We start from the raw sequence: 16,980 nt of genomic DNA, 5'->3' as shown, positions 1-16,980 counted from the left end.
CCAAGACTGATTGTAAAGCCAGACACATCTCCCTAGCTTCCCTCTTATCTTTAGTTGCAAAGACAAAAATACAGTTCCTTGACATTCAAAGAGTTTTTATTTTACTGTTAAACACTAACCTCCACTTACATATATCATGGGAAAGTTGCAAAGGCTTTACTTGACATTAGCCTGGGACAGATGATAAATAGCTCTGCAGGGCTGGAGCAGGGGCTATAAAAACAGGTTCATAATGGAGTGTTCATAATTGATCATCCAGAAGAAGGCTTGGACAAGGAGCTCTTTGCAGTCAAGAAGTCACATAAGAACCTGGGGAGCAAGGGAGGTGAGGAGAGGAAGAGTGAGGGTGGGGGAGAACTACAGGAAAGGATGCTAAAGTCAAACTTCCCAGTTTTGCCACAAAGGCTGCCCTGTCAGAAATAACCCCACTGAGAATAAGGAGGAAAACAAAAGCTAACAGTTGCTGCAAACTCTATATACGAGTTACTGAGCTACATGTGTGAACACCACTGACTCATTTTAATCCTCACAGAAACTCTATTAAGCCTGTAATATTACTTTCCCCATTTTAGAGAAACGAGGCTTAGGTAGGTCAAGTAACTTGCCCAAGGCCAGGCCAGGTTAAAAACCGGATCGGCCTCATTCCAGTGCCTAGGCTCTGAGACATTCTCAGCCGCCCTTCAAATGTTTCATATAAACCCTAATCCAGTGATAGTTCTTTTGGTAAATTCAGTAATAACAAAGTTCTTTCACTGCTTATAGAACTCAACAAGATATATATATTAGTTCTCAGAAGTAGAATAGTTTTGGGCAGCAGGCAATATAATAATTACCAATTATTGGGTACGTCCTCTCAGCTGGCACTCAAAGTCCATTATTTCATTTATTTCTCACAACAAGCCTAAGAGGTACCCTCGCTTTATCTTTATTTTACAGATGGAGAAAAATATGAAGCCCAGAGAGGTTATGTGACTTAGTCAGAATCACACAGCTAGTAAATGGTGAGGTGAAATTGGGGCTCAAACCCAGGCTGTGTGGCTCCAGGGCCTGGTGCTTAATAACTTTGCAGTATTGCTTCAGGAAACAAAGAACGTATTGTATTTTATGTACGTGTGTATGTATGTATAGCATGATAAATGGGTTTGTTTTTCTCCAGTTTTGAGCAGAGAGGTGGAATCCTGACCCAGTATTCTGCCGTATTCAACCAAGGATAAAGCTCAGTGCTGCCCTCTAGTAGCCAGTTCTAAAACTGAAATTAAAGCCAAACTGTAATGACTCCATATAGGCACAGGATGTCACCATTATACAATTATTAACAAACTCCTCTTGGATCAAATTTTTTTTTAATTCCAATAATACAAGTGTTGCATGACCATCGTAAAAACATTTTAGATAACACAGAACAGTCAAAAGCAGAAAAAAAATCTTTTGTGTTCAATGAATACTGTATTTTTTTCCAAAATTATCATCAAACCATGTAGACCATTTTGTAGGCTAAAAAAAAAAATTGGAGGCGGAGCCAAGATGGCAGACTAGACAGACGCTTCCATCCAGCCCTCTTTACAACAAAGACCCAAAATAACAAGTGAAACAACTATATTTGTGACAAGCTGGGAGCCCTGAGCATCAAAGGCAAGCTTAGACAACGAACTGAGGGGCAGGGGAAGGAAGAGGCCCTTCAGAAGCAGAGAGGAGTTACCAGACCTGAATCGCGGGGAGCCCTCAGGCACCATTCCCAGAGCAGCAGCGGCGAAGGTGGCAACGGGCTGGTCCTAGTGTTTGGCCGCAGTTTCCTCAGGGAGAAGCAGCCAGCCACACAGCCCACTCACACCTCTGGAACCTAAGCAGAAGGGCGCCCTCGGCAAAAGCTAAGTACTTGCGTATATTGTCCCCTCCACCCCCAAGCCAACTTCAGCAGGTGAATCCTTAGGCCTGAGATAGACCCTGGTGAGCACCTGGAGCCATCCTCCCGGCCTTGGGGAAGGAAAAAATTTGAAATTGGGGGGAAAACATAATTTGCTAGCTCCATTAACCGGGGGAGCTCAGTACACAAGTGGCTCCTGTCCAGGCATAAACCGTCCATGGACTTTGAGCACCTTTCCCTTCTGAATGGACCTGTGTGAGCCTACTTCAGGAGAATAGGCCCTTCTTGGCAAACTCTAACCACTTCAGCTGGGCGGTGGAGAGGTGGATGTTTAATGTTTGACATAGTTTTGCCTATTAAACAAGGTCTTCGCCTACCCGCATCAGGGACCGAAGGACTGGTAGCTCCACTCAGGTCTCCCAGCCACCCACGACATGAGTCCAAAGATAACAGGTACCTCCCAATCCTTAGAACCAAAAACTTTGGGTGCCCGTGGTCCCTCTGCAGAACCCACCCACCTTCATGCTCTAGGGAACAGGGACGTGTTTTCCTCAGAGACACTCGGGGGTCGGTTCTCAGCCCCCTGCCTTGTTAAGAGCGTGACCCCCTGCTGCAATCAGATACTGGTCTATACGCCAATCACCCCTGCCCCCCTAAGACTGTAGGATACAGCCTGTACCACACACTTGATGTCAGCTACCTGGAAACCTGAGCTGAATTCATACAAGAAAACTGAATAGACTCCTAGACTGATATACCTGATAACAGCTCTAGCCAGCTGGGGACCTGATGTCAGAGCTCCAAAGGTGAAAATAATCAAGCTAGCTCACTCAAGCAACCCACAGGGGTATGACAAAACAAAACCAAGCAAGAAGGTACAACACAATAAGCAAGCATAAATTAATAAAATAACTCATAGATGCCTCCAAGACAACAGTAAATATCAAGTCACATAAAGAAACAGACCTTGATCACCTCAACAGGCTCTCAAAACAAAGAATCCAGGGATCTTCTAGATGAAAGTGCATTCCTGGAATTACCAGATGCAGAATACAAAAGTTTAATATACAGAACCCTTCAAGACATCAGGAACAAAACGAGACAATATGCAGAACAAGCCAAGGAACACACAGATAAAGCAACTGAAGAAATTAGAAAGATTATTCAGGAACATAACGAAAAGTTTAATAAGCTGGAAAAATCCATACACAGCAATCAGAAATTCAGAAGATTAACAATAAAATTACAGAAGTAGACAATGAATAGAAAGTCAGAGGAGCAGAACTGAGAAAGTAGAAGCCAGAATTTCTGAACTTGAAGATAAATCACTTGGCACTAATATATTTGAAGAAAAATCAGTTAAAAGAATTTTAAAAAATGAAGAAACCTTAAGAATCATGTGGGACTCTATCAAGAGAAATAACCTACTAGTGATTGGAGTACCAGAACAGGGAGGGATAACAGAAAATACAAAGAGAATTGTTGAAGATTTGTTGGCAGAAAACGTCCCTGATATCGTGAAAGATGAGACGATATCTATCCAAGGTGCTCATCAAACTCCATATAAGGTAGATGTTAAAAGAAATTCAGCAAGACACATTATAATCAAACTTGCCAAAACCAAAGACAAAGAGGGAATTATAAGAACAGAGAGGGATAAACGAAAAGTCACCTACAAAGGAGAGCCAATAAGAATAAGCTTGGACTACTCGGCAGAAACCATGCAGGCAAGAAGGCAATGGGATGACATATTTAAAAAAGTGAAGGAAAAAAATTGCCTGCCAAGAATCATATATCCATCAAAACTGTCTCTTAAATATGAAGGTGAAATTAAGACATTTCCAGATAAACACAAGTTTAGGGAATTCGTAAAAACCAAACCAACACTACAAGAAATCCTAAAGGGAGTTCTTTGGTTAGAAAATCAATAATATCAGGTATTAACCCAAGACTAGAACACTGGGCTGAGCAACCAGAAGTCAACCCAGACAGGGAAATCCAAAAAAACAAAGCAAGATTATATTTAAAAAAAAAAAAAAGCCCAAAACAGGGTAATGGCGATATTATTATATAAAAGAAGACAACATTAGAATAATAAAGAGGGGCTAAGAAATGTAATCATACACCTTCCATATGGAGAGGAAGATACGGCAATACAAAGAAATAAAAGTTAGGTTAAAATTTAGAAAAATACAGGTAAATAATAAGGTAACCACAAAGGAGACAAATTATCCTACTCATCAAAATAAAATGCAAGAAAAAAATAGAGACTCAGCAGAAACAAAATCAACAACAACAAATATGAGGAAAGGACAATAAATAAAGATAATCTACTCAGCACATAAAGTTAAGTGAGAAAAAGAAGCTGCCAACAACACACAAAAAAAGACATCAAAATGATAGCACTGAATTCATACCTATCCATAATTTCCCTGAATGTAAAAGGACTAAATGTACCAATAAAGAGACAGAGAGTGACAGAATGGACTAAAAAACAAGATCCATCTCTATGCTGCCTACAAGAGACACACCTTAGACTTAAAGACGCAAACAAACTAAAACTCAAAGGATGGAAAAAAATATACCAAGCAAACAATAATCAAAAAAGAGCAGGAGTGGCAATATTAATTTCTGACAAAATAGACTTTAAAGTTAAATCCTTCATAAAGGATAAAGGAGGACACTATATAATGATTAAAGGGACAGTACACCAAGAAGATATAACCATATTAAATACTTTTGCACCCAATGACAGGGCTGCAAGATACACAAAACAAACTATCAGCATTGAAAAGTGAGATAGTTCCACAATAATAGAAGACTTCAACACACAACTTTCGGTGAAGGACAGGACATCCAGAAAGAAGCTCAATAAAGACACGGAAGATCTAAATGCCACAATCAACCAACTTGACCTCATAAACATACACAGAACACTCTACCCAACAGCAACCAAGTATACTTTCTTTTCTAGTGCACATGGAACATTCTCTAGAATAGATCACATATTAGGTCATAAAGCAAGCCTTAGCAGAATCCAAAACATCAAAATATTACAAAGCATCTTCTCTGACCATAAGGCCATAAAAGTGGAAATCAATAACAGGAAAAGAAATCAAACACTTGGAAACTGAACAATACCCTGCTCAGAAAAGACTGGATTATAGAAGACATTAAGGATAGAATAAAGAAATCCGTAGAATCCAATGAGAATGAAAACACTTCCTATCAGAACTTTTGGGACACAGCAAAAGTGGTGCTCAGAGGCCAATTTATATCAATAAACGCACACATCCAAAAAGAAAAAAGGTCCAAAATCAAAGAAATATCCCTACAACTTGAACAAATACAAAGAGAGCAACAAAAGAAACCCACAGGCACCAGAAGAAAACAAATAATAAAATTATAGCTGAACTAAATGAAATAAAAAACAGAAAAACAATTGAAAGAACTAACAAGACCAAAAGCTAGTTTTCTGAAAAAATCAACAAAATTGATAAACCACTGGCCAAACTGACAAAAGAAAAACAGGAGAGGAAGCAAATAACCCAAATAAGAAATGAGAGGGGCAATATTACAACAGACCCAACTGAAATTAAAAGAATCATATCAGATTACTATGAAAAACTATACTCAAACAAATTCAAAAACCTAGAAGAAATGGATGAATTCCTAGAAACACACTACCTACTTAAACTAACACAAACAGAGGTAGAACAACTAAATAGACCCATAACAAAAGAAGAGATTGAAAAGGTAATCAAAAAACTCCCAACAAAAAAAAGCGCTGGTCCGGACGGCTTCACTGCAGTTCTACCAAACTTTCAGAGAAGAGTTAAAACCACTACTACTAAAGGTATTTCAGAGCATAGAAAAGGATGGAATACTACCAAACTCATTCTGTGAAGCCACCATATCCCTGATACCAAAACCAGGTAAAGACACCACAAGAAAAGAAAATTATAGACCTATATCCCTCATGAACATGGATGCAAAAATCCTCAACAAAATTCTAGCCAATAGAATTCAACAACATATCAAAAAAATAATTCACCATGACCAAGTGGGATTCATACCAGGTATGCAGGGACGGTTCAACATTAGAAAAACAATTAATGTAATCCACCACATAAATAAAACAAAAGACAAGAATCACATGATTTTATCAATTGATGCAGAAAAGGCATTTGACAAAGTTCAACACCCATTCATGATAAAAAACTCTCAGCAAAATAGGAATAGAAGGAAAATTCCTCAACGTAATAAAGGACATTTATACAAAGACAACAGCCAACATCACCCTAAATGGAGAGAGCCTGAAAGCATTCCCCTTGAGATCCAGAACCAGACATGGATGCCCTTTATCACTGCTCTTATTCAACATTGTGTTGGAGGTCCTAGCCAGAACAATTAGGCTAGATAAAGAAATAAAGGGCATCCAGATTGGCAAGGAAGAACTGAAAGTATCTCTATTTGCAGATGACATGATCTTATACACAGAAAACCCTAAGGAATCCTCCATAAAACTACTGAAACGAATAGAAGAGTTCAGCAGAGCAGCGGGATACAAGATAAACATACAAAAATCAGTTGGATTCCTCTACACCAACAAAAAGAACATCGGAGAGGAAATCACTAAATCAATGCCATTTATAGTAGCCCCCAAGAAGATAAAATACTTAGGAATAAATCTTACCAGAGATGTAAAAGACTTAGACAAAGAAAACTACAGTACACTTTGGCAAGAAACCAAAAGAGACTTACTAAGTGGAAAAACATACCTTGCTCGTGGATAGGAAGACTTAACATTATAAAAATGTCTATTCTACCAAAAGCAATCTATACATTTGATGCAATTTCAATCCAAATCCCAACGACATTATTTTTTTTATAATTTTTATTATACTTTAAGTGAAAGCTTACAAATCAAGTCAGTCTCTCCCACAAAAGCCCATATACACCTTGCTACACACTCCTAATTACTCTCTCCCTCCACTCTCTCTTTTTGTGCCCATTTCACCAGCTTCTAACCCCCTTTAAACTCTCATCTCTCTTCCAGGCTGGAGATGCCAACATAGTCTCAAGTATCCACCTGATCCAAGAAGCTCACTCCTCACCAGCCTCCCTCTCCAACCCATTGTAGTACAGTCCATGTCTGAAGAGTTGGCTTCGGGAATGGTTCCTGTCCTGGGGCAACAGAAGGTCTGGGGGCCATGACCACAGGGGTCCTTCTAGTCTCAGTCAGACCATTAAGTCTGGTCTTATGAGAATTTGGGGTCTGCATCCACTGCTCTCCTGCTCCCTCAGGGGTTCTTTGTTGTGTTCCCTGTCAGGGCAGTCATCGGTTGTAGCCAGGCACCATCTAGTTCTGTTCTCAGGATGACGTAGTGTCTGGTTGGTGTGGCCCTTTCTGTCTCTTGGGCTCCAACAACATTCTTTAATGAGATAGAGAAACAAATCACCAACTTCATATGGAAGGGAAAGAGGCCCTGGATAAATAAGGCATTACTGAAAAAGAAGAACAAAGTGGGAGGCCTTGCTTTACCTGATTTTAGAAACTATTATACCGCCACAGTAGTCAAAACAGCCTGGTACTGGTACAACAACAGATACATAGACCAATGGAACAGAATCGAGAATCCAGACATAAATCCATTCACATATGAGCAGTTGATATTTGACAAAGGCCCCAAAACAGTTAAATGGGGAAAAGACAGTCTTTTTAACAAATGGTGCTGGCATAACTGGATATCCATCTGCAAAAAAATGAAACAAGACCCATACCTCACTCCATGCACAAAAACGAGCTCAAAATGGATCAAAGACCTAAATATAAAATCTAAAACGATAAAGATCATGGAAGAAAAAATAGGGACAACGTTAGGAGCCCTAATACAGGGCATAAGCAGTATACGAAACATTATTAAGGATGCAGAAGAAAAACTAGATAACTGGGAGCTCCTAAAAATCAAACACCTATGCTCATCCAAAGACTTCACCAAAAGAGTAAAAAGATTACCTACAGACTGGGGAAAAGTTTTTAGCTATGACATTTCTGATCAGCACCTGATCTCTAAAATGTATATGATACCACAAAAACTCAACTACAAAAAGACAAATAACCCTATTAAAAATGGGCAAATGTTATGAATAGACACTTCAATAAAGAAGACATTCAGGTAGCTAACAGATACATGAGGAAATGTTCACGATCATTAGCCATTAGACAAATGCAGATCAAAACTACAATGAGATTTCATCTCACTCCAACAAGGCTGGCATTAATCCAAAAAACACAAAATAATAAATGTTGGAGAGGCTGTAGAGATTGGAACACTTATACACTGCTGGTGGGAATGTCAAATGGTACAACCACTTTGGAAATCGATTTGGCGCTTCCTTAAAAAGCTAGAAATAGAACTACCATACGATCCAGCAATCCCACTCCTTGGAATATATCCTAGAGAAATAAGAGCCTTTATACAAACAGATATACGGACACCCATGTTTACTGCAGCACTGTTTACAATAGCAAAAAAAATGGAAGCAACCAAAGTGCCCATCAACGGATGAATGGATAAATAAACGATGGTATATTCACACAATGGAATACTACGCGTTGATAAAGAACAGTGAGGAATCTGTGAAACATTTCATAACATGGAGGAACCTGGAAGGCATTATGCTGAGCAAACTTATTCAGTTGCAAAAGGACAAATATTGTGTAAGACCACTATTATGAGAACTTCAGAAATAGTTTAAACTGAAAAGAAAACATTCTTTTGTGGTTACGAGAGGAGAGAGGGTGGGAAGTTGGGAGGGGGTATTCACTAATTAGATAACCAAATTAGATAGCAGATAATAACTACTTTAGGTGAAGGGAAAGACAACACAATACAGGGGAGGTCAGCACAACTGGACTAAACCAAAAGCAAAGACGTTTCCTGAATAAACTGAATGCTTCAAAGGCCAGGGTAGCAGGGGCAGGGGTTTGTGGACCATGATTTCAGGGGACATCTAAGTCAATTGGCATAATAAAATCTATTAAGAAAACATCCTGCATCCCACTTTGAAGAGTGGCGTCTGGGGTCTTAAACGCTAGCAAGCAGCCATCTAAGATGCATCAATTGCTCTCAACCCATCTGGATTAAAGGAGAATGAAGAACAACAAGGACACAAGGTAATTCCGAGCCCAAGAGACAGTAAGGGCCACATGGACTAGCGACTACATCATCCTGAGACCAGAAGCACTAGATGGTGCCCGGCTACAACCGATGACTCCCTGAAAGGGAACACAACAGAGAACCGCTGAGGGAGCAGGAGAGCAGTGGGATGCAGACCCCAAATTCTCATAAGACCAGACTTAATGGTCTGACTGAGACTAGAAGGACCCCTGTGGTCATGGCCTCCAGACCTTCTGTTGCCCCAGGACAGGAACCATTCCTGAAGCCAACTCTTCAGACATGGATTGAACTGGATGATGGGTTGGAGAGGGAGGCTGGTGAGGAGTGAGCTTCTTGGATCAGGTGGACACTTGAGACTATGTTGGCATCTCCTGCCTGGAGAGTAGATGAGAGGGTAGAGGGGGTTAGAAGCTGGAGAAATGGACACAAAAAGAGTGAGCGGAGGGAGAGAGCAGGCTGTCTCCTTAGGGGGAGAGTAACTGGGAGTATGTAGCAAGGTGTATATAAGTTTTTATGTGTGAGACTGACTTGATTTGTAAACTTTCACTTAAAGCACAATAAAAATTATTTTAAAAATTGATATTATACATATGTTCTCATTAAGGGCACAGGATATGGAGTCAAACCCACCTTCCTTTAAACCTCAGCTCTGCCTTACCTAGTTGTGTGATCTCGGGTTATTTCCTGAAGTTACCTAAAGCCTAGGAATCCTCAAATGAAAGAAATGACAAACAGAACTACATCCCAGCGCTATTGTGGAGGTTAAAAGAGATGACACATTTTAAGTGTCTGGCACACAGTCTGCCTCAAAACATGACATTTCTTAGTCTGACCATTTTAAGACCATGCTAAGTCCTAGGAGCTCTTGCTTTTGGAGGATCCACCCTGCATCTTAAGACATGTATACGTTAAGATATGCCCACATCCTATATTAAATATATTTTTGCTAAAACTTAGAGGAATTTTAAACGTTTGCTTTTGAAATGTAATTATTAGTTATGATTTACTAACAGAGATTTTATATAATCAGGAATTCTTAAAAATTCTAACTATGCCCATTTCTCCAATTGGATGTATTGAAATTTTTCTGAATACAAAATGTAAAATTTATAAAATTGATATTACATTTTTCTCCATTAAACATTTATTGACTTTGATTTTGCAGTTTTCTTCACATTTTGGAGCCAATAACTTCTTTTAAGCTTCAAACACCTTTTCGGGTCCTTGAAAAGTTTATTGACAAGGCATTGTGGCTATCTATAGTTTTTGATGGATTAAAATTACAGTTCCTGGCTAACATCATTATCGTTTTACTTTTGCATTATTTTTATAGCTACAGAATATTTACTTTTGTGCCTATTCCAAAATGTATTCAACCATTCTCCTATTATTATATATTTAAGTTGTTTCCAATTTTCACTATTATAAATGATGCTACAATTAATATCTTTGAATATAACCCTGTTTTCAGTACATTAGGGTTATTACCTTATGAGATAGTCCCAGAAGTAAATCTACTGGGCCAGAATGTGTGAACAGCAGTTACTAGCTCTTCACATATATGTACTAATTGTTTTCCAAAATGTTTGGATCAATTTATGCTCCAGCAGTGAATAAGTATCCATGTTATTGTCCTGTCATCAGCTTCAGGTAGTGTCAAATTCATGTACATTCATTTCATAGGCCGAAAAAGAATGATATCTGGTCTTAATATATATTATTGGATTACTAGTAGTTGTTTAAAAATTTTTTGCCCATATTTTATAAGTCATATGCATTTCTTGTTTTGTGAATTGTCTCTTCCCCAGCTTCTGAGGTCCAGTGGTAGGCAGACCTAAAAATAGTGTCTCGTACAGCCTTATGCAGAAGTGGGTAGTTAATAATACTGCATAAGAATTACAGACTGGCCTAATATGTGAATTGGTTTACTCCACTTCCTTCCTACCCCAGAATCCCTTGCAGCTAAGATTTTGCATGTGAATTAAATATCACCAATTAGATGTACTTTTGTGAGGTTTGGCAGGTGGAAGTGGGGTGTCAAGCTAGAAAGAGTAGTCCCATGTGTATATCTGAGGTTTTGCTACAGCGTTCATTCTCTAGCTTCTGCGATATCAAGAGGAATTGAGGTGTTCCCCCAGCAATGGCAGCAGCAAAAATACCTTGATCTGGTTTCTAATTCCTGGGTCTAAGCTGTGGATGCTTGCATCTAGCTCCTGGGTGTTTGGAGGCAGCTGCAGCAGCCACAGGAGTGGCAGTGGTAGGTTCTTGATTCTGGAAGAGCTCTAGGGGCAGGACCAGACAGAGGTAGTTGCTTCCTTGATGTTTCACTGGAACTATTCTTCGAAGTCCAGCCAACGCCCACTCCTTTAGACCTTTTAGCAACTTTGTAAGTACCAAATTCCCTGTTTTAAATTCCATCTTGTAAATTGTTATGAACTTTTTGGAAATTAATCTAGTAGTAGCAATTGCAATTTAAAAATACATAGAGCCTTGGACTCAGCAATCTCACTTGGAAAAATCTTTTGCACAGAAATAAAAGCACCAATATTCATTGTCACAAAAGGAAATTTACTGCAGGGTTTTAGTGGCAACAAACAAACAAACATAACACTCTGGAGACAACCTGAATGCCCATGATTAGGGGAATGATTAAAGTCATTACAGTATACCCACACTATGAAACCAAAAGGCTGTGTATGTATTGACCTGGAGGTATGCCATGATATTTGATATATTAAGTGAAATAGGTTGTATAATTCCATTTTTGTAAATAAAGTGGAAGGAGGAATCACTTCCTGCTTAAAATACTTTAAGAGTGGCTTCAGTTTCCTGCACTGAACCCTGACTGAAACACACACTACACTATCATCATCATCATTTATATCGAAGGTGTTGCAATCATTGTATTACAATAAAGACCTAGGTACTCTGGCTTTTGGAGTCCTGGGTGGTTTGCAAACGGTTAATGCGCCTGGCTGCTAACTGAAAGGATGGAAGTTCGACTCCAGCCAGAGGCACCTTGGAAGAAAGGCCTGGTGATCTGCTTCTGAAAAACCAGCCGTTGAAAACCAACCTTATGGAGCACAGTTCTACTCTGACACAAATGGGGTTACCATGAGTCAGAATCCACTCTATAGAACTTGATAGTGATACTGATACTCTGGTTTCTAATCCAGTTATGGATCACATCAAAAACCAAACCCGTTGCCGCCGAGTCAATTCTGACTCACGGCAACAGTATAGGACAGAGTGGACCACATAGATGATATAAATATACAAGAAAATCCTTGGAGACCCAACACTTATTAAAATATTGTACCATATAAGACTCTGATTCAAGATAGAATAACCTGTAGCACACCAATGCTCTTGCTGAGAACTAGAAAACTCACATGAATTACAAAAACAAAATTCCTTTTTGAAGATGTCAGAGAGCCAGGACTTGAAAGATGAGATCCCGGAAAGCAGGGAAGCTCATCAAAGTAAGCTCAACTTTCTGCATTTTCCCCCCCAGCCCCCCGCCTTAGGATATTTGTTAATTCTTGGCCCAGACACTGGGTAGAGGGGTGGCTCGTAAGGGAAGTCAGCAAAGCTTTAGGTAATATTACAGGACTGGGGAAACAAAAATTAGAGTTTAAGGTCTACCAATGCCAGCCAGGATTTGGGTGGCCATGATCCTGGAGAGGAGAGAATTAAAGAAAAGTGAGCCTCACATGCATACAGGTTTTTTCCTCCAGACAATTACCAATCAAGTTGAACAGGGCAAATGTTTAGAAGCCAAGCAGAGTGGCTAAAAAGCAAAGCAGAGTTTTGAGAAGTTCCAAAAAACTGAGGAGACAAAAATTGGAGCTCAGAACTTCTCAAGGAGGAAGATCTCTAGGAAACAACCACCCTTGGTCTCATTTGGGACTCACTAGGGAAACCGTCAGTGAGATGACTTGACACAATAGCTGCAACAAAGGACTCAAACACACCAATGATCATGAAGATAGCACACAACCAGGCAACATTTCATTCTGTTATATATAAGGTCACCCTGAGTTGAAACCAACTCAACAGCAACTAACAGGAACAACAAGAAGAAAGCTTTATCTCAGAAATGGGGCAAACCAGAGGTAGGCTGAGTCTAGCAACCATTGCAAACCAGCCTCAAGTCAGTTCATTGGTTGATTGGATTAAGGGAATGTGCCCCTCTGCTGCCTGACAGAAACTAGAATGCATCTTCTCTGGAAGGACCAGAGCCCGTATACTTGTTCATGTGCAATGGCTGGCTGTAAGTAAAAACTTAACTGATGTACCAAGAAATAGGACTCAGAGGTGAAAAATAAAAAAGGAACAAACTCATAGTGACTCAGTTATTGCAGTTACATGACATGTACTTTAAAATAACTGTGATTAATATAGTCAAGAAAATAAAGGACAACATGGAAAATTTCATCAAAAAGCTGGAAACTCTAAAAATGATTCTAATGGAAATTTTAAAATAGAAAAATACAGTAAATGAAATTAAAAAGTTATTAGAGCCAAGATTAAAAAATGGAAAATAACAAGTGTTGGAGGGATGTGGAGAAATTGGAATGCTCATCCATTACTGGTGGTAATGCAAAATGGTACAGCCATTGTGGGAAAATATTCTGGTGGTCCCTCAAAAACTAGAGGTAATGCTGCCATATGACCCAGCAATTCCACTCCTACCTATATACCCTAGGGATCTAAGAGAAGTGACACAAACAGACATATGCATATCTATGTTCATCACAGCACTATTCAACAATAGCAAAAACATGGAAACAACCTAAATGTCCGCCAACGGATGAATGGATAAGTAAAAGGTGGTACGTACACACAATGGAAGACTACTCAGTGATAAAGAAAAATGAGTTCCCAAAACATCTTGGAACATGGATGAACCTGAAGGACATTATGTTGAATGAAATAAGTCAATCCCCAAAAAACATATTGTATGTTCTCACTTTTATGAAATGACATGAATAAGTAAAATACAGAAACTAATGTTCATTAGTGCTTACCAAAGATGGGGTGGGGGGAGAGGGGGATCCACTTTCTAAATATAGACACTTGCTATTTCTGGTGATGGGAAAGGTAACACCAAATGAGGGTGAAGTGTACACAGTTTGATATAGGTAAATGATGTCACTAAAAGGTACACAAAGAGGACCTATTGGTAATTGCTATGGCATATATAATTTTGAAACAACACGAAAAACAACCAAAAAATAAATGTGCCTGTATACATGTATGTTGGCATATATTATGGATTGAATTGTGTCCCCCCAAAATATGTGTTGTAAATCCTAATCTCTATGTGATCTAGCAATTCCACTCTTGGATTGAACCCAGGAGAAATAAAAAACATATGTCTATCCAAAAGGGATAAATAAAATGTTTTATACCCATACAATGGAGCCCTGGTGGCACAGTGGTTAAGAGCTCAATTGCTAACCAAAAGGTCGGCAGTTCAATCCTTGGAAACTATATGGGGCAGTTCTACTCTGTCCTACAGGGTCACTGTGAGTTGGAATCAACTCAACAGCAACAGGTTTGGTTTTCCATGTTACATGGATGCACCTTGAAAATATTACACTATGTGGAAGAAGCTGGACACGAAGGACTACATAATGTATTATTCTATTTACATGAAATGTCCAGAATGGGCAAATCACAGAGACAGGAAGGTTTTTGGTTGCCAGGGAGAGGGGAGTGGAAACTGACTACAAATAGACATGGGATTTCTTTTTGGAGTATTGAAAATGTTCTGGCATTAGATAGTGGTGACAGGTGCATAACTGTGAATACGCTAAAAACACTGAATTATACACTTTAAATGGGTGGATTGTATGGTAGGTGAATTATATCTCAATAAAGTTTTTTTTTTTTTTAGGTGGTATCTAACGTTGAGTAGGATGGTTGCTAACTAGAAACGTGAGACGGAGGGGCTGACTGGAAAGATTACTTCCCTGATTGTTCTGGATTTGTCCTGCTGAACCCCTGAATAAGACGAAGATTGCTAACGGATATAGGGATGTTGGTAACTCCAAACATCTTTAATTCCCATTAGTTCTATACTTGACCAAGATAGTTGACTGCACAGCACAGACAGTAGCAATCCTAAACTACCCAATTTATTGCATTTATAGTGCTACCCCAGGGCCCCCAGCTATGGTTAATTTTCTGTGTCAACTTGGCTAGGCTATGGTGCCCAGTTATTTGGTCAAACGCTACTCTGGTTGTTGTTACAGAATAGTTAAAAAAAATCTGCTTTACTTAAGGCCAGCTGATTTAATCTTTTTTTAAAAAAAAGAATAGTTACATGTGATTAAATCAGCTGGCCTTAAGTAAAGCAGATTGCCCTCCATAATGTGAGTGGGCCTTATCCAATCAGTTGAAGGGCCTTAAGAGCAAAAGGAGAGTTTCCACAGGGTGTGTTCTGCCGCAGACTATAAATAGACATTTTACCAGAATTCCTTCACTCTGCACTCTTTCTGTCACCTGGCCTATGGATTTTAGGATATAAGCCTGCAGAAGTCTCCAGCCTGTTGCCTGACCTACAGATTTTGGACTTGCCAGTCCCCCACACTTGCATGAGCCAATTCCTTAAAATCTCTCTCTCACCTGACTGATTCTGTTTTTCTAGAGAATCATAGCTAAGACAACCCCCAACCCTCTGAACTGTACTGATGCCTCTCAATACACCAAAAGTTATCTAACCTGTCCCAACTTCATACTCTCAAATAAATGACTGCCTAATCTCCTCTACCCTGGATAGGAAAATAATAATAATAATAAATGGACTATATGCCAGGTACTAGCTAAGTGTTTTCCAACCACTGATACATTGAATCCTCACAACAGTGCTATGAAATCGGTACTGTTATGGATTGAATTTGTGTCCCCGAACAAAGATATGCTGAAATTCTAACCCCCTGTAATTTTGAATGTGACCCTGTTTGGAATTAGGGTTTCTTCTCTTGTTATGTTAATGAGGTCATACCAGAGTAGGGTGGATCCTAAACCTAATCCATTCTGAATAGTGCCTAATAGAAAGGAAAAAGAGACATCAAAAGACACACACAGGGGGAAGACAGTGTGTAAGGATCTATCTACAAGCCAAGGAATGCCAAGAAATGCCTGGGGATGCTGGAAGCTGAAGGAGGCAAGCAATGCTCTTCTGAGCAGACATAGCATAGCCCTGCTGATGCCCTGAATTAGGACACTTAGGCTCCAAAACTGTGAGACGATAAGTGTCTGTTCTTTAAAGTCACACACTTGTGTTTTTGTTAAGACAGAAGTAACTAAGACAGGTACCAATACTATTATTATTTCTATTTTACAGATGGGAAGACTGAGACATGGAAGGGTTAGGTTACTTGCCCAAGGTCACAGAGCCAGCCCCTCACCCTTATGCAAGTACACAAAATTATTTGCAAAAATTCAGTGCAAAAGTCTGAGGCTTCCTTCTACCCCCAGCTCAACTGTCCCTTTGCAGTGCCTCCAACACTCACCTATATGCCAGTACTATTTCCTCACTCCAATAGCAACCCTTCACAACTACAGGAGAGTTTACATCCATTGGGGTTCAGGGGACATGTAATGGGGGAAAGCTTCATGGAGGAGGCTGCACCTGACCTGGACCCTGAAGGACAGGTAGAAATAGAGGGGACAAACATTTCCAAATAAGCACAACATGAGCAAATGCATGAATAGCAGAATGTCTAAAAGAGCAAAGACTCTGGAGTCAGATAGTTGTGGGCAGAAATCCCAGCTTCACAAGATGTGTCATCTTGGCCAAATTACTTAACCACTTTGAACTTTATATTTGACCAAATTAATTAATTCTTTGAAGTTTATGTTCTTAAAAATGTAAATAATAATGCCTCCATCTCCAGGAGCTGTGAGGATTGAAAGAAATCA

Source organism: Elephas maximus, chromosome X (assembly GCF_024166365.1).
Source record: "Elephas maximus indicus isolate mEleMax1 chromosome X, mEleMax1 primary haplotype, whole genome shotgun sequence".
Taxonomy (NCBI): Eukaryota; Metazoa; Chordata; class Mammalia; order Proboscidea; family Elephantidae; genus Elephas; species Elephas maximus.
Note: the sequence above shows the minus strand (reverse complement) of the source record.